The sequence below is a fragment of the Drosophila biarmipes genome, chromosome X, assembly GCF_025231255.1.
Source record: "Drosophila biarmipes strain raj3 chromosome X, RU_DBia_V1.1, whole genome shotgun sequence".
Taxonomy (NCBI): Eukaryota; Metazoa; Arthropoda; class Insecta; order Diptera; family Drosophilidae; genus Drosophila; species Drosophila biarmipes.
The window spans coordinates 21,985,765-22,003,616 of NC_066611.1; the positions used below are offsets into that span (position 1 = coordinate 21,985,765).

The 17,852-nt window shown below is 48.9% G+C and overlaps 2 protein-coding genes across 14 annotated transcripts in view; one reads left to right on the forward strand and one right to left on the reverse strand.

Moving 5' to 3' along the window:
- LOC108023360 (mucin-5AC) overlaps positions 1 to 17,852 on the reverse strand; it is a 106,494-nt gene that overhangs the window by 86,139 nt on the left and 2,503 nt on the right. For 8 of the 9 annotated variants that reach the window (XR_007763756.1, XM_017092741.3, XM_044092994.2 and 5 more), the window contains exon 2: positions 5,322 to 5,360. The exons of the other annotated variant lie outside the window; for it this stretch is intronic. The gene's annotated coding sequence lies outside the window, so the exon portion shown is untranslated. The remainder of the gene's footprint in view (positions 1 to 5,321; positions 5,361 to 17,852) is intronic. 9 annotated transcript variants of the gene reach the window in all.
- LOC108023361 (broad-complex core protein) overlaps positions 1 to 17,852 on the forward strand; it is an 87,981-nt gene that overhangs the window by 27,664 nt on the left and 42,465 nt on the right. For all 5 annotated transcript variants that reach the window (XR_007763758.1, XM_050886336.1, XM_050886350.1 and 2 more), the window contains exon 2: positions 5,485 to 5,512. The gene's annotated coding sequence lies outside the window, so the exon portion shown is untranslated. The remainder of the gene's footprint in view (positions 1 to 5,484; positions 5,513 to 17,852) is intronic.

The window sequence follows — 17,852 nt, forward strand, 5'->3', positions numbered from 1 at the left end:
AATACCATCGATTGGTATTCCAGGGTACCACCTGCTGCGACCCCTGGTCCTCAATAAAATCTTGGACATTTCGATACCTAATATTGTAATTGATAGAAACTAAATTAACCAATACTTCGATTACAGCCACAAATCCTTTAAGATCACCTGGCTGCGACCCTTTATGAATTGATGCATACTTTTGGACACCCTAATTAATGATAGAAACCAACCCTTGTTCCCAAATGCAATAGTATGGTGTTCCAGGGTATCCCTTGCTTCGAGCCCTGGCCCTGTCGATCCCATTTGCTGCCAGGAAAGACAGTTGCGAGTCGCGACACTTGGCTGCGACTCCGAAGGCGGCAGTTTCTGCGTGTTCAAATTACGAAAGCGACATTAATTTTTTTAGAATTGCGCGTATGCGTTCAAGGATTGCGTTGGTCCCCAGTTGCTCCCCGCGTATCTTCTAGATTTTTTTCCTGGCATGGTGGACTTTGGGGGACGCCGCTCTGCGCGCTGTGCTTGTAATGGGTAGTAAACGCGCGTGTTTGTGGATGTAGTTGTATTATTTTTTACGAGCGCGATATGTTGTGCAAAATAGCGGGCGACGCAGCCGAAACCACCCCCAGCCCCCCATTACCTTGAATTTTTTTCATTTCCCCCGCCATTCTACATACTACATCAGTTAAAATATATTATTATGCCTTGCTTCTGCTCCAAAGCAAACAAGGAACACAAAAAAATGCGAAATTACCAGGTGGCGGGCATAGGGCTTCCAGGATGTGACTCCATCCCCCATTCGGGTCGTCCGTCTGTCGCGATGCACTAAATAAAATGTATTTATAAAAATTTTGCATCCACTTATTATTAACTTTTTTGCCGCGAACACTTTGTTCGCTTGATTTCCACTCGGCTATCAGTTGCGCTGGGGATGCCGAAAATGGTCGGGGGAAATGGTGCAGAGTTTATTATTTGATAAGGGGCAGGGCAGCAGGCAGACCAGCACCAGCACCAGGCTGCGGCTGAAAAGTTAACCCTAATGCAGATTACAGATACCTAATAACACGGCGCTATCGACTAGAATCGGCTCAGCCATGGCAATAACCCCGTGGATCCATCCTGCCGGGACGGAGTCCTGGACATCCTGCCCCTTTCCCCGCGCCTGAAATTATTTTATGTGACAATTAAAATGCATTTTTGTGAAAAATGAAAGCCCCATGAATAATGACAAAAAATATTTGGCGTCACTGGCTTTTTCTACATAATGCCCGACTTTTTTTACCGCAACATTTCTGCACACATACAAGCTCACACACTCGCGGGGAGGGGCAGTTCGGTCCGGCAATATTTATATTTGCCTATGTAATGATTTTTTATTAAAAATAGAAGAGAGTCGAACTGAAAAGGGAAAAAATGAATGGCGAAAATCGCAAATCCCCTCAACTCACCACTCCCCCTCACAAGCATTGCGAAATTTATCGATGAAGCGTTCAAAAAAAGGCCGCCAAATGAAATGTTAATTTTATTTTGATGTAATATTTAACAGCGACGCGTCGCCGTCCAATCCTCCAGTCCCCCGGCAAGGGCCCTCCACGGACACAGACACATATGGCGGGTCTATCTGCTGGCAGCTGACATTGCTAACAAACAATGCAAATCACTGCCAGCGCCCCATGACTTCCACTTTCCCCACTTTCCACACCGAACATCTTTCTGCCCTGTTCTGGTTCTGGTTTTGGGTTCAGTTTCGGCCGTGTCCATGCGTCAGTATGAATGCCATCCTGTCAAATCATCATAACAACAGTAGGGCGAAAAAAGCGTTGTACTGCGTATAGAGAGGGCACGAATTGCCATCCATCCATTCTGTCATCTATGTATTACCCAAGATCAGAATGAAAAATACTTCCTTTAATCTCCTCAACCATGATCAAATCTTAGAATATTTAAAATCTTTTTTTATATATACTTGCAGTTTTGACGCGCTATGATACCCTATAATATAGTCGTTTGATCTTAATTGAAATTAATGGGTTCTAAAGTTCCAATGACTTTACGACACTGTCTTACATTTCGACTAATTGACTGAAGAGAAGTCATGACAATTTAGATAATTTAGTATAGAGTATTATTTTGGAATATAATAAAATAAAAAACCAAAAATAATTCACATTTTGAAGAAAAGTTTAGAATATCTGCCTAGGCTTATATCATAAACCAACAAAATAGTTTAGGATTCTTTACCTAAATTCTAAAATTGCCAGACAAACATTGATGATATATCTCGCTGTACTGAACTTGGCTTGGCGAACACATGTTGCGACTTCCACTTCATTTGAAGATCAGATCCTCAGAGAAGGGCTTAGGAAAACGTCACTCCCTGGCAGGCCAAAATCAGATAGGACTCAATGTAGTGGCGAAAATCAGTTAGGTGGTCTTGGAGTGCCAAAAGTCCCTCCTTTCGGGCTCTTGGTTACGCTAAGCGAGCACTAAGACTGCGCACAACAGCGCCAAATGAACGAATGAGCAGGCTCACACACACACGCGGGCTAGAAGGACCAACACACGCTCGCACGCACATACACATATACCCATGTATGCAGAAAGAAAGTAAAAAGTGTGCGCGGGCCCCAAACGACATGCTAAAAATTTGTATAGAAAATTAGTTAAAAAATTACTCCGCAGACACGCGCACGCATGGAAAACACAGGGGCTTAGTGGGGTACGAATGGGGGAGGGGGTTACTTTACATATGCGCGCACACACACACACACACACACACACGCAAGGACTGAGAGAGCAAGTCGCTCCACCAGTTAGGCAGTTGGTATTAGTGGGCGGTGTTAGAAGTGCGCGCATTCCCTTCCCCCACCCTCTCCGCCCCCTCATCTATGCTTCTTTACCGCACACACCCACACACTCCCCTCCACCCCAACCTCCCCCCACCCCCACACACACACACTCACATGGCCCATGTACAATTTTAATGTTTAGAGTCGCGCGCGCTTAAAGTTTGTCATAAAGCACCCCATTAAAAAAGGGCGAACAGCGAAGCTAATGGAAGGGGCAGGGTTTTCCAAGGGGTGGGGGATGGGTGGCAGGTATGGTCGGCGGCAGAGGCAGTGAAAGTGGGTGGCCGGGCCGAGCGCAAGACAGAGAGCTCCATCAAATTAAATACAAATGCGAATTAGAAAAACTTTTCCTTCATTTTTTGCTCCTTTTTTTGGTTTTGTTTTTGGCTTGCTTTGTGTACATATGAAAAATTAAATTGGCTGCTGCCGGCTTCGACGTCGTCGTCGCTGCATTTGTGAGCAGCGACCGTCGACTGTCACTAACAGACTAGCGCGAATGCTAAAGAGCCAAGAAGGTGGGCGGCTGGGGGTTGGGGGTTGGCGGTTGGGGGATGGGGCACGCACATGCCAGCAGAAAAGCAAAAAAGTTTTGCCAAAAAAGAAAGTGCTCGAAGGGGATGTAGTTGGTATGGGGATGGGGATGAGGATGGGGATAGGGGTAGGGTTGGGTGAAGGAGTGGCGCAAGTTAAAACAAACAGCGGAGTCAAAGCAAGCACGAGCATAGAAAGGGAAATAGAACCAGTCGAAGGCAGGATGAAGGCCCTGGGCCCCAAGTTGAAACCAGGCAGTCGAACTTGCCATACACTCTCTATAAAAGCAGATCTCACTTAATAAATAACCATATAATAAAAAAAAAACAGACCATAAAAATGGCAAATGAAGTGGAAAATCACTTTCAAAATAACATATCAATACTTAGATGCTTCGAAGTCCGACCACATCTCAAGAAAAAATATTCTGATTGTGAATAGTTTAAAAAATTTAAGTTATATTATCAATTTTATACGAAGTTCTAATAGTAGCAGACTATTTTTAAAAAATATTTCAAATACAAACTTAGAAAGTATCTTATCAATGCTAAGATAAGCATTTCGCCATATACGATCCTCAGTACATCTTAAGAAATGTTCTAGGTTAAAAACTATCAATTGTTTTATCAATTTTATACCAAACTCTAATATTACCAGATTCAAATACAAACTTATAAACCACAATTAGGTACAAAAACCAGCCACAGGTTTCGGTCCATCTTATAATGGTAGTTATATTTTTTGACGAACGATCTTTAGTGCTTTGAAGTATAATGCCGCCTCCTCTAAAGAAAACTCCCTCGCCAACTGAGCCAACCTATTCGCAGGGAAAATGTTAAATTATTTGGCAACGAGTGGGGGATGTGGAAGGGCGGAGGAAGAGGGGGAGGGGGCAGGATGTCGCGGGGAAACGCACAAATTAAAAAATAAGCTTCGCAGCGCCGCCGCCAAAAGTGGGCGGTGGGTGGTGTAGGAGAGGAGGAAGGGGGAAGGGTACTCTTCATCTGCACGCACCACAACGCACTTTTCCACAAATACATTTGCAATTTATGTACCTTTTTTGGCTGCGACGCGCGAAATAATAAAAAGGGAGCACCGCACACAGGCACAGCTCGCACACTCACTCGCACGCGTAGGCAGTTGGAAAATGTTCTATATGGTTACATATTCATATGTGTTCATATGGGCGCGGGAGCGGGCGCGGGAGGGGCGGGGGCAAGTGCGAGCGAGAGGCGGCGCGTTTACATAAGCCCCACCAAAAGCGAACGCAACTTTTTCCAGTTCGCCGGGAAGCGGGTGGGGCGGGGGTTAGCCAACTTTCTTTGCATACTTTCCGGCGCACATGCATGCACCCCCGATACGATCCGATCCCTTCGAGGGTATTTCCCATTCGGTTTTCCGCTGCCGCCCCACTTGCCGTCGTTTTTTACGCTGTCGTTTTGTAGTTGTTTTTGGCAATTAACCAAAAGTGGTGGTACCCTCACCCCCACCCCGGCTGTCACACGCATGCTTTTTGGGAGCCCACTCCCCCACCCCTTCACCAACCCCTCCTCCTGCCACTCGGCACTCCTCTATCACCCACTTGAAATTTTTTAAATATTTTTAACTGCCGCGCTCCACTCGCTCTGTTTGGTTAATATTTTTCCTGTCGCTGTGTGTGTGTGTGTGGGGGGGTGACTGTAAGAGTGTGTTTGTGTTGGGGGTGTCTAGTGTTTGCCCCCGCCCCGGCCCTTTGCCCCACCGCATATGCGTAATATATTAACCAAAAACAAAAGGAAAAGAGAGCAGAGCGTAAAAAACCAAAAACAAAGACCCCAAAAAGTAGGTGGAGCAACAAATTTCAGCTCGCTTCTGACACTTGAAGCTTACTCTTTGGCTCTTTGACAATTGTACATATAGGCCTTAACCATATACACATAGTTCTGCGGTCGGGCACATAATTAATAATTGGATGCAACTTACCAATGCAGAAAACTCTGCAAAGTTAAATAGTTCCAAGTGCTGAAAGCGAAAGAAGAAATGATGAGTTAGTAGATCATTTTATAGGTATTATTAAAGATATCCTGCCTTCACTTTAGCCTTGCAAAACCACCTAACCCAGTTCCTTTCGCTTTGTTTCTTTCAGCCTATGAAAAAACCGACTCTGATCGCAGGTGAGCACCATAAAACTCTATAAGCAGGTTCAAGAGGTCAGGGGGATCGAGCCCTACAGACCTCTGACCCCATGGAACGGCCAAAGGGTGGGCAATTGTCTTGTAGTAAGCTCGCATGCGATAGGCAAAGCCCAAATGACAAACGTGCATGTGAGGGATGGCTCACAGATACTCGCACACGCACACACACTCGCAACCCTGACGGGACACACACAAGCTCCAGCTATTCCTATTGGCTAATTACTGCGAACCGAAAACCCACTGCCCCTCCCTGCCACTCAAAAATAATCTGCATATGTGTGTGTGCCCCTGTGGGTGTGCTGCTGTGCGTGTGCCTGTGTGTCTGTGTGTCTGTGCGTTATTTAAAGCAAGTCTAGAAAATTATGCCGAAACTTTGGCCGAAAGCGAAGGAGACGAGCCCAAAAACGAGGCACCTACAGCCCACTGTTCGCCTGTGTACGTAACGCGAGAATCTAAATTGTACTGCATGCAGCAAGCAGCCAAACAACCAAACAACCGAGAAAACAACGACAACCGCCAGAAGCTCTAGCCGTAAGTCTATCTTCTATCTTCGTATCCGTGAGTAAGTGTGTGCGTGGCTGCATGCCGATAAACGGGGAGCCCGCCTTCTAAGATTTTAATGCAGCTACAAGGGCACAGTACAAAATCGGTCTGTGTTGTCACGGATTTTCAGATTTTGCGTGTTTGAAAGGGTAGGTACTACTTAATAACTTCTTAGGTCCAGAAAACCTTATCTAATTAATTGAGAGGATATAATATTAACATTTTATGGGAGGTTTTTATCGTACAGTTGGAAAAATAGCCATTGACCCTGGTTCTTTGATCTTCATTTAAGGAACAATGGACCAATATTGGCCTAGCATATGGTTTATGAATAGGTTTAAGGACTATTGCATCCCTTTACCATTGTAAAGTTCAAAGATATATTTGTGGGCCATATGATTAAAGCCATTTATAGTCCATTAATCCTTAAAAATGTACATTTTTGTGTTCAAAATTGTATAATAAATAATATTTACAGTTTTTAATGATCAAAATGCAACAATTTAATAATAATAATAATTGAGGAATAGGAGAACAAACATATACTTATACTTCCGGCACAAGTCAGCTTTGTTTTAGTGGAGCTACTTTGTTTTGAGTGCAGGAGCAGAGCTTGGCGCGCGCCACATGCAGCTTAAATAATTTGTCGCATTTGCCGGCTGCCTAGATGCTTTCTTTTCCCCCTCTCCCTCCCCGTATACTTTCCACTTTCCTAACCCGAATGTGAGGCCGTCCACAGCCACACACACACCCACTGCCCATTCAGAAGGAACTACGCGAAACTACAACGAAGACGTCAACATTCACATCCTTATCCTTATCCAGCTTCCCTTGCTCTCTCTCGCTCCCGCTTTCGCTCTCTCTTTTACCCCGAAAAAGGAGCCAAAAGATGGAGAGCAAGGAAAGAAAAAAGAATACTTCGGGCGCACTTGTTGGCATCCCATTGCCATTGCCATCGTCGTCGTCGTCGTTTGCTTTTCGTCTAAGAGCTCTGTCGAAAAAGAGAATCTCATAGCATACTTCTTGGGGGGAAAGCAGCGCCCCTCCCCCACCGGGCCTGTCCTGGCAGGAGGCAGGAGGGGTGCGTCCTGCGTCGAGGCGCTACTGGTGGGTACTTTACTTGATGATTATGGCGACGATAATGATGATTGGAATGGCTTTGATGGCGTTGAAAATGAAGATTGCGTGTAGTAGATTTGCTCTGCTGCTCGCTTCTGCTGCTGCTGCTGCTTCTTCTTCTCCGACTGGCCGCTGCCTGTGTGTGTGTGTGTGTGTGTGTGTGTGTTAGTGTTCTTGTGCGCCTCGCACTTGTGTGTGTGTGCTTAGAGGGGGCGGCTTATGGGTAATGCGTCCAACTACACACTATCAGCATTTGATTTTATTACGCTCATTTGTATGTGCGTAGTTCGCCGGGCTTACCTCACCTTCTAGGATTCTTCCGTTGGCAGCAGGAGGGGGCAGGGAAGGGGGTCATTCCGAGCAACAGGATGATGGCTGGCCGAGTGATTCAAGTGCTGCCCGGCTCAACTTTGACCTCCTGCGGCAGCATCTTCGACGTCGTCGTCGTCGACTTTTACCGGCTGACTTTATTTTTGCTCCGAATCACGCCAAAACTCAGACTGACTGGGAAATGGGAAGTGAGGCTGGCTCAGTTCGGTTTCAGCCCGGCCAGCATTCGGTTCCAGCCGAAATCGCCAGCGTCTTGGGCAGTTAGTAACCGTTAAGACGTCGTGGCTGCCTAGTCGCGTGTCCTTCGCTCTCGCCGTCTCTCTTTTTAGTTGCCGTTTATGTTTGTGTCTCGACATTCCCACTCGCATTCCCCTTCTGGCCGCCTTTCGAGGACAACAAGAAGGTAAACGGATCTGCCAGATCGGCGATCCTAAAGATACTTTCTCTCTGCTCTCTCCCCCTCTGTCTTCCTCTCCCTCCCGCTCTCACTCTCGCTCTTCCGTTTATCTGCCAAAAACATTGCATACTTTCTCGGGGAGGGGGCGTTCGGCGACCACCAGAGCAAGCGAGATGGCTGGCTAGAAAGGCCTGAGTGGGAGAGAGCAGAAAGATAACAAATTAAAATTTAAAAACGGCTCTCCTCACACACGCACGCAGTCACGCTCTTCAGCTCACCCACCCACACACACACACGCAGGGCATCCTTTTTTATTCGCTTGGTTATTTTTGTGCGTCGATTTCCCCTTTCGACGGCGGTGGGCGGTGGGCGGCAGGCGGTGGGCGTAGTAGCGCTCGTAGTTCTCCTTCATGCACGCGTGTGTGTGTGTGTGTGTGCGAGAGTCCTTTTTATTTTCGTGCTTTACAAATTTTTATATTTTTTATTTTGTCGCTTCGTCGTTTCGTCCTGTTCGCTGGCGTTTTTTTGCGCGCGCTCCGCTCTCGTGTCGTCGTGTAAACGCGTTTTTTAAATTTCCCACTGCTGCCGGCATCGCACGGGGGTTGTTTGTGTGTGTGCTGTGTGTTCTGTTCGCTGTGTTTGTGTTTGTGTGCCGGCGAGGGGGCGGCGGCGGGGGGTGGGCGCAGCATGCAGTGGGGTTGGTTGCGGATGGATTTTTTCCACCGCCACACACACACGCTGACTCTTTTTTCCTGCCGCCGCTGCCGCCGCCGCCGCCGCTGCTTCTCCTCTTACCATTTTCCTTTTCCTCCCGCTTGATTTTTTCGTTTTTTTCTGCTTTTTGTTTCAGCTGCTCTCCGCGTGCTGCGCTGCCTGCCGCTTTTGGTTTTAAGCATTTTTCGTTCGTTTTTCGCATTTTTGTTTTGTTTCTGATTTTCCTTTTTCCCAGGCTCTGCCCACGCGGGCTGCGCAGTCGCTGCCTCTGCCGGCGTCGCAGTCGCATCCTTTTTTTTAACGCCACACGCAGAAAAAAAGAGCAAACTTCGTTCTATCCGCGTGTGCGTCTGTGTGTGCGTGTGTCTCTCGCTGGCTGTGTGTGTGTGAATAGTTGTTGCTGCCCCCACCGGGGGGCGGTGCCTGGGGGGGGGGGGGGGGGGGGTGTGCGGTGGCAAGCCAACGAAATGAGTAATGAGTGTTTAGTACGTTGTTTGGCGGGTGATTTTTATGGCAGCGCTGCGGCAGAGCCAGCTGAGGGGGGCGGAGGGGGGTGGTGAGGGGGGAGCGGGTCGCCGGACAGTCCCAGAATCCCATGGTCCGGTGCAGCAGCCGCTGGCGGCCAGAGAGTGCAGGCAGCGGCCGGTCGGCGTGCAAAGCGTAGCACAGCATTCAGGGCTATCTAATTGGAATCCTTGCCTTGCCAATCGCTAATCCCTCGCTCTCTCCCAGTGCGTCTGTGTGTGTGCGTGGGTGTGCTGGTGTATCTGCTCCTGTAATGACTTCAATTGTGTGCTAAACTTTCTATTCCACGGTCGCGCAGCTATACTACGGCCCAGCCAGCCAGCCAGCCTGCCAGCCAGCCAGCCAGCCAGCATCATCATCACAACTCGGGCACCAAAACAAAGCTCCGTCGGCTTCGCTGCCACCGCTGCCACCGCTGCCGCCGCATCCTTCCACTCTTTCGTCCTGCAGCGACTTCGGGCGTCCTTCGGCTGGCTTCGGCCGCTCCTGGCGGCTTGGTCCTGCTGCCTGCTGCCCGCTGCCTCTGCCGCCGCCGACGTCGCTGCCGGCGCTTGCTACTTGGACTTCAATCGAGTTGGGTTTTCAAAAATAACGTTAGTTGCTGTTTGTTGCTCGTTACGTGCGCGTGCTGCGACGCGAAACCAAAAAACCCAAAAATCAGCCACCAACGGAATCGGGATCTGAAAACTCACAACTCAAAAACCCCAAAAGCTGCAAACTCCAAATTCGCAATCAGAAATCAGAAAGACACTCAAAGATAAACGAACTGTAGTTCTGTAGTTCTGTAGTTCTTTTTTTGTATTTGTTGCAAGTGCTAGTTAATCCCGGGGATTTTCGGAATTTCCGCCGTTTGTACATCGCGCCGATTGTTGATTGTTTTCATTTTTGTTTTGGTGAACCGCAGAGATGGCAAGCTGTGCAATAAATCGCATCTAGAATACCCGAGGCAAAGTGAAAAGGTAGTAGGAACACACAAGGCCACACAGTGATAAAGCAGCCGATCCGAGAACGAATTGCAAAGCGTTAAGAATCGAAGTATAGCTTAAGTACAATCAGATGAGGCAAGCGAATTGAGAAGCGAGCAACCGCAACCAGAGACCAGAAACCCTGACAAACTCTGTCCCAGTGAAAGTGAGAGTGCTCCCAGAGCCCCAGAGTTCCGGATCGCCGGAAGCGAAGGCGATGCTCCTGCCGCAGTCAGAGGATCGCTCGACCACAGACATGTAAGTGTTGGCATGTTTTTGGGGCTATGATATGATACTCCACGATGATACTCCGACGTTCTGAGTGTGTTGTTAAACAACCTTTTGGGTATAGTTAGCCAAACTCCTCGTCCTCGCTTTCATTATGTGGCATTCCCATAATATGTTCATTAAGCTTTTCTCATCTTAAGGTACTTTTCACTGATCTTTCAATCGGGATTTTCTTCTATTCGCATAGTTTTAAATAACGCATTTTATTTATCAATACATTTTTCCTCAATCCAATCTTTTTATTACTGCGATTATATTGAGTGTTGCTGTACATTACCTTTCGAAAGAAAGCATTTAAAGCTCTCGTAATCCTCTGCGGAGGATTCTCTGTGCACATTCAATTCCAGTGGTTAAACAAGATATAAAATTATATTTACATTATTAATTTAGTTTGTTCCCGACACAATCTTCATCTATATACTATGGTTTCGTTTCTGTTATAACCATTTAGGGTTGGAAATAGCTGTTATTAGATTCTGTAACTCAAGATTTACAAGCTCACAAACTAATGAAGACTTTTTCAGCGTTCTTCCAATTCAGAGTCTTCTCTGTATGCATAGGATCTTCTAACTCTATCAAATTCCCAAGACATACATTGAAAACCGAACCAAATAGTTGATATTATTATAATTTACAAAGTCAAACTAGAAATTGATATGTTTTAAAACAGATTGATTTGATTTTATATAGATTTTCTTTTAAACGATATGATTCTTTTAATGCTTACATTTCTGCGTTTGCATAGTATCATAGTAATACATTCAAGGTTTAAGATTAGTGGATTACTAGGTTTTTGATTCAATATGTTTAGATCCTCCAGTTCTGTGAAATTCACATTTTATGTGCAGAGAAAATTTGATTAGTTTTGTAAAGCTTTGTTTTACCAAATATTTATCAATATATTGGCAAATTTAAGATATGGTTAGTAAACTATAAGTTTCTTAAGGGCTTTTCCTTAATATTTCATTTGGTTTTCCGATCCTCTGGTCCGTTTCAATTAAACGCATTTCAACGTAGTATCCTTTGTATTAATTACTTCACTATCTCGATATGGCTAGGATTTTCGCAAGGATTTTCCTTCGAAAAGTTGAAAATTAATCAAATTTCATTGATTTTACATTTCGACCTGGCCTTGAGCATGCTGGCATGCCCTGTTTCTCATGCCCATGGATAGAAATGGGATCTTTCCTTCATCCATTATTTAGATTATTTGCATTTCTCTCGCGCGCTCCGATCGAACATTCCTCACTCGTCGCCGCCTCGCATTCCGTATTTCGTATTTCGTATTCTGAAATGGCACTGGATCGACCGAGTGGCGTTCGTTGAACTCGGGCAAAGCTTTCCCCTTGTAAACACTGGGTGTTCCAGGGCGAACCGAACCGATCTCTAACGCGTTTCCGTCGCTGACCTCCTCGCATATTACGTATACGCTCGAGGCTCGAGATACTGCAGACAGAGAGAGGGAGACCTGCAGAGAGAGATAGAGACAGCGAGCGGGATGACGAGTGCGTGAGCGTAGAGACTGGGTGACTAACCCACTGCAGTGCCAATTAGAACAAACGGCGACAAGTTCAATGCGATCGCTTCGCCTTCGCAGTGGCAGTCGCAGTCGAAGTCGCTTTGCTCTGTTTTCAGCTTCAGTTTTCTGTGTGCTGTTTTGCCTGCTAACTGCCGCCTTCGACGCCGACGTCTACGCCGAGAGGTTGTTGTCGAGGTCCCCGCCTGCAGCACCTAGAGGTTAATGCCGGTTGTAATTGCCAAGCACCCGAACTCAGCCCAATCCCAATCCCAATCCCAATCCCACTCCCAATCCCCATTCCCATGCCCGAACCCAGATCCAAATCCAACTACCAACAAGGGCGCAGAACTTGGGGGTACAGTGATCCCTGGCCGCGCGCAACCCTCCCTTTTCCGGCTAATCTGTGACTCGGTGACATTTGCGGTGATCTTGAAACAGTCATAAACCGAACTGCCGCTCGCAGTCGCAGTAAAGACATTATAGATACATATAGATTTAGTACGTAAATACGTGTATGAATCGGCAAGAGGTCACCGCAGACAGAAAACAAAATTAAAAAAATTCTTGAAAAATGCTAGCCCAAGTGCGAGACCAGCAGAATTAAAAAATCAAAATCGCCACGCATGAATCTAAAAAAAATAAATTTAAACCAAAAAAAAACCTTAAAAACCCAACAAAAAAGCCACAGTGCGACAACAACATGAGGATGCAGCAGTAAAATAAAAACGCAGCAAAACAATGAACTGAAACACAAAAAATGGGCAAACAAGATGCAAGTGGCAACAAGTTTCTCGGTCTCACTCGCTCGGTTTCTCCTCAGGGCCAGCAAATCTTCGCGCCGCAGTCTTCGCTCTGCGGTCTTCGGTGCGTGCCAGAAGGGTCGAAGGGCGGAAGGGCGGAAGGGCGGAAGGGAAATGGAAGACGGGCCAGGGAATCTGGGTTATGGCAAACAGGGGAGCCATGTAACAAAATGCGGTAATGGTAACCAAAATATTAAACAAGTCTTCGGCAACATCAGCAGAAACTGCAACTCCAGAAGGGCCTGAAAACAAATGCGAAAACAGGCCGACTCTTGAAACAGTCTCTGACTTTGGATTTGGGTTTGGCTTTGGCACTTGGGGATGGGGCTCGAAATGTGGGCTACACTTTCAATTGGAACCTCCGAAGAGATGGGGGTTTCGAGCCGAAGATGCACGACGTCGTTGTTTTCTCCCCGAGCTGCGTTGAGCTGAGTTGATAAACGCTGCGATCGCGGCTTTGTGTGCGTGTTGTATCTTTCTGGCTTTCGCAGTTACATAGGGCGCGCAGCGAAAGTTGCCGCTTCCCTTTCCCTTTCCCCCTCCCCCACCCCTTTCTCCAGCTGCCCATCTACAGCAGCCCAGCAGCATTTGTATTGGTGTGTGTGGGCGGCGCTCGTTGATTCGCTCGGCGACGACACTTTGCGTTTCACTTCCCCCGAATTTCTGGTCGGCCTGTCGGTGACAATGAATAAACAAAACTTCTAAATGGGCAATACCAGAAAAGACGTAAATACGAATGCAAATAGGCACAAAAAAAGGTGCAAAAAATGAATAAAAACGAGGAAAAAAGAGACAACGTAATACTCAACACATACAGAACCGCCGAAAAACGCAATTTTCGGTCGTTTTTCGGCTTCGCTGCCGTCGCATGCGCAGAAATTCAGGCCGCCGACTGCGCTGCAGCTGCGCTGTAACTGCAGCGATCGGTTCGCGGATCGCAGATCGGCGCTGCCGACGTCGCTGCACTCCAAAAAAGCGAAAGAAGCGCGCACACACAGCCGCACACGAGAAGTATATAACAAAAAAGGCGAGCAGAAGGCGAAAAACGTACAAAAAGTAGAAGGCAAAATGCAAAAAGCAAAAAGCGAGTGAAACATACAGGCGGCATTAAGTATACACACACGCACACACGCTCCCGGGGAATTCTCTGATTCAATTGGGCAGGCACACACACGGGCACACACAGGGGCGCACAGGGGCACACACGGGCACACACGGGCACACTCTCAAACACACTCACCAACACACTGGCACGGCGACTCACACCGACGCACACACACGCACACCGGCAGAGGGCAGCGGCACAAGCCCAACACATTTAACTGCATTTTTTCGGAACTCAGTTGAGCTTTTTAATTCGATCGGTTCAGTTACTAAAGTTAGTTCAGCCTAAACGCACAATTTCAATTTCCATTTCTAAATTTGAACTCGAATTGAAGAGCATTAGCCCACAAAGATAGCATCCGCACACGAGGATCTGGACAGTCCTTTCTATTTTTTTGTGTGTGTTTCCATCAAGTGCACCCATAGGCCCAGGCCCAAAGACCCCCAGAGACCCCCAGAGAGCCCAGAAAGCCCCGAAAGACCCGAAAGACAAGGCACCCAAGTGCCAAAGAGAAAAAGAAACATCCCGTGCGCGATTCGCGCGCGATTTGCATCCAAAGCATCTGATATAGAACCAGGAAGACAGCGGAAGAAAGCGGAAGAATTCGGAAGAAAGCGCAAGAAAGCGCCAGAAAGCCAGCCCCAAAAAGTTGTCCAGTGATCACTCAGTGTGCCCACTCAAATGGAGCGCCGCCATGGGCCAGGATGCGCCGTCTGACTGAGGACCGAGGTCACCAAGACAGCCGCCAGGTAAGGGTCACCAACTGCTCTCCCAGGCCCCAGAAGAATCCTTTCTCGGGGGAGAGATCCCCGCAGATACACACCGAAATTTGACTCGGCTGCCCGAGAAGGACACTTGACTCATGCGATGCAGCTGCCCTCCTTGGCTGCCCCTCATTAGCACTCTGATGGAGCCTCTGGAGAGTCAGAAGAGTCAGCCCCCCCCCCCCCTCCTGGCAGTCTTCGAAAATTTTCGGTGCATCTGCATACAAAGACAGAAGATACAGATACAAATGCACTGCAGGAAGCAGGGCCCGCACAGTAGCCTCTTGCTGCCCCTTTCCACCCCTCCTACGTCCCCTGCCCAGTTCCCCAGTTCCCCAATTCTCCGCTGCATTGCTCGTCTTCTCCGCCATTCTTCGCCTCGTCGGCTGCACTCAGTCGGAATCGGAATCGGGATCGGGATCGGCATGGGGTATCGGCATCGGAGTGCGACGCTGCGCGCAGCTCACGGCCAAGGCAAAGGCGCTGGCAGGGCGGCTGAGGATCTGCACTCGGCTCGCGCACGAAGGCCAGTTGCGCGGCAGGGTTCGGGCAAGATCGAAAGCCAGACTGCAGTTTGCTGTTCAGCGTCGCACCGAGCAAACGTCGTGTGGCAGCTCATCGCCAGCTTGTGACCTGCGAACTGCCGACTGCAAGCTGCGAGCTGCAAGCTGCAAGCTGCAAACTGCAAACTGCAAACTGCAAACTGCACATTGAGAGGCGTAGATCGTTCGCGCAAAGTGCAAGACGCGCTGAATTCGCAAGTTCACAGCATTATAATATCCGCAAACGCATTCGCATTCGCATCCGCATCCGCATCCGCGTCCGGCAACAGCTTGCCCCTCCACACCCATGTTGTTGTTCGTTTCGTTTTTTTTGTTCTGTTAATGTTGCTCGTTGTACATGTGGTAGCCCTCCCTGCCGCAACCCACTCTCAGGCTTGGTCTGCTGATTCAATCGGCGCCAGGAACCCTCAGGATTAGCCCTTCGACAGGTAAGTCACGTGAGGTCCCGCTGCAACTTTCGCTTTCGCGGTGGGGCGCCAGCAGGCGACTCTGGAATTGGGGCAACAACAACGGGGCCCCACTGGCCAGACAGGCACGCACTGGAGCGCTGCGCCCGGGGACCTCCAGCGCTTTTATCTCGCCCATCCCCACCACCACCACCACCACCCCCATCGTTTTTTTACCCCGCTGTGTTAGTTGTTAGGGCGACCGAGACCGAGACCCAGACGAGTCACTCAAACGACAACAACACTCCATCTCTATCCCCATCCCCGGGCCATCCGCAGCCCCACACCATTGCCATTATCAAGCATTCCCCATCTGCGAGCCACCACAAAGAGCGGTACCCACACACTCACACGCACACGCACACGGACACGTGCACACAGATACACACAGGCACCCGGCAAGGTGACGTAATGGCAACTACTCCACTAACACATTTTTCTGCATTCCTGCAACGGCGAGGGCGAGGGCGAGGGCGAGGGCGAGGGCGCGGTGGGGGCGTGGCGGGGTGGGAAAGTCGCGCGACGAGAGAAAAACTGAATGAAAATTGCAGGCAGCCAACGAAGCGTGCCTAGCAAAAAGGAAGAGCGAAAAAAGCATAAAAAGCGACAGAAACTAGAGACGTAGTCTGGCTACGAAAGCGATGGGGGGGGGGGGGGGTTGCAGGGGGTGTGGGGCACACACGTGGGACGTGCTGTGGAGCCGGGATGCGAATGTGGTGGCTGTGGATGCTAGGAAAAACAGCCGAGGAGACGGCGGCGACGGAGGAGCCCAGCCAAAGCGGTGGCCCGACTAGACGCTGTCTGCGTGCTGTTGGCTGTTGGCATTGGCACTAGTGTGTGTGTGCCAGCCATCTGTGTGTGCGACTGGCCGACATTCAAGGTTGACGGGGCATAACTTGTTGTTGCCCCTGCTCCTGCTTCCACTGCAATTGTTGCTGCCACGGATGGCGAATGCAGCGCCGTTTCAGTTACAGTTTCCGCGACTTCGGGAGTACCGTGGCAGTCGGGTCGCAGGACATCCGTCCCTGCCTGACACATATATGCCTCTCTACTGCCACTCTCGATCAAAGGGCAATTAGAGACCTCCAGGGCAGACCGGGCACTAGCAGTAGGCAGCACTTCCGTTAGCCTTGGGGCCCAATCAACTGGAATCAACTGGAAGCGGCGGCCAATTGAGAATCGCGCACACAAGCGGACAGGGCAGCAGCGGCGGCGGAGCTCCGGGGAGGGAGTTCGGCTCCCAGTGCCCAGTTCCCAGTGCCAAGTGCCCAGTGCCCAGTGCCCAGTCCTCAGTTGTTGTCCCGTGACTCATGTTCTAGCACAGGGCACTTGTTTGGCTGCACCATGCTGCAGCCCATGCATCCGTCGACGGACAGGCGCAATAACAAATGGGGATCACGATCATCATCATGATCATGATTACCAGCAGCGGCGCAACGATGATGCCATTCAAGGCCGCCGCAAACTGTGAGGAGCAAGGAGTTGCAAAACAAACACAGAAGACACGGCCCCAGCCGCAGGAGAATCGAAAGCGAAAGCGAAGACGCAACAGAAAGACAGGCAGACGGACAGACAGACGGAGACAGGCGAAGTGCATAGTTATCGCTATAGACACATAGATATACAGATACAAGACACACGTACACACGTACACACGTACACACATACACACATCGGGGCGCGTTCCCAAGTTCTCGGAAACGGTTACTCCAAGGCCAAAAGCCGGATAGACAAACAAATGGCACTGGCACAAAGGCTAGGCGATAACTCTTCTCCGTTCTCCGTTCTCCGTTCTCCGTTCTCCACTCTGCAGTCTTCTCCTTCTGTCTTCGCCCTGCCCCGGCGATTCTCCAGTCTCCTTTCTTCTCCCACTTGCCTCGGCTCCATTCGCGACGTTTCTATTTCTGCCCCGGCAGAGATACAGCAGACACAGGAGGCACTGCACTCAGCGAAGAATCGGCCCTGAGATTTGGGAAATCTTCTTAAATTCTTCTAGCCAAATCCTGAGATAAAGGGAGCTAATACCTACTTTACGGGCTCGTAAATAGTCTACATGGGAGAAATGAGAAATATTTGTGTTTAAAATCGACTACCATTCGTTTTCCGAGTGTGCGACTCTGCAATTCTTCTGCATTCTGCACTGGAACTCCCCTTTCTTCTGCCGCCGCTCTCTTCGCGCCTCTTCTTCTTCCTGCCCTGCTGGCTCAGTCAGTCAGTTGGTCATGAGTGTCATGTTCGTGT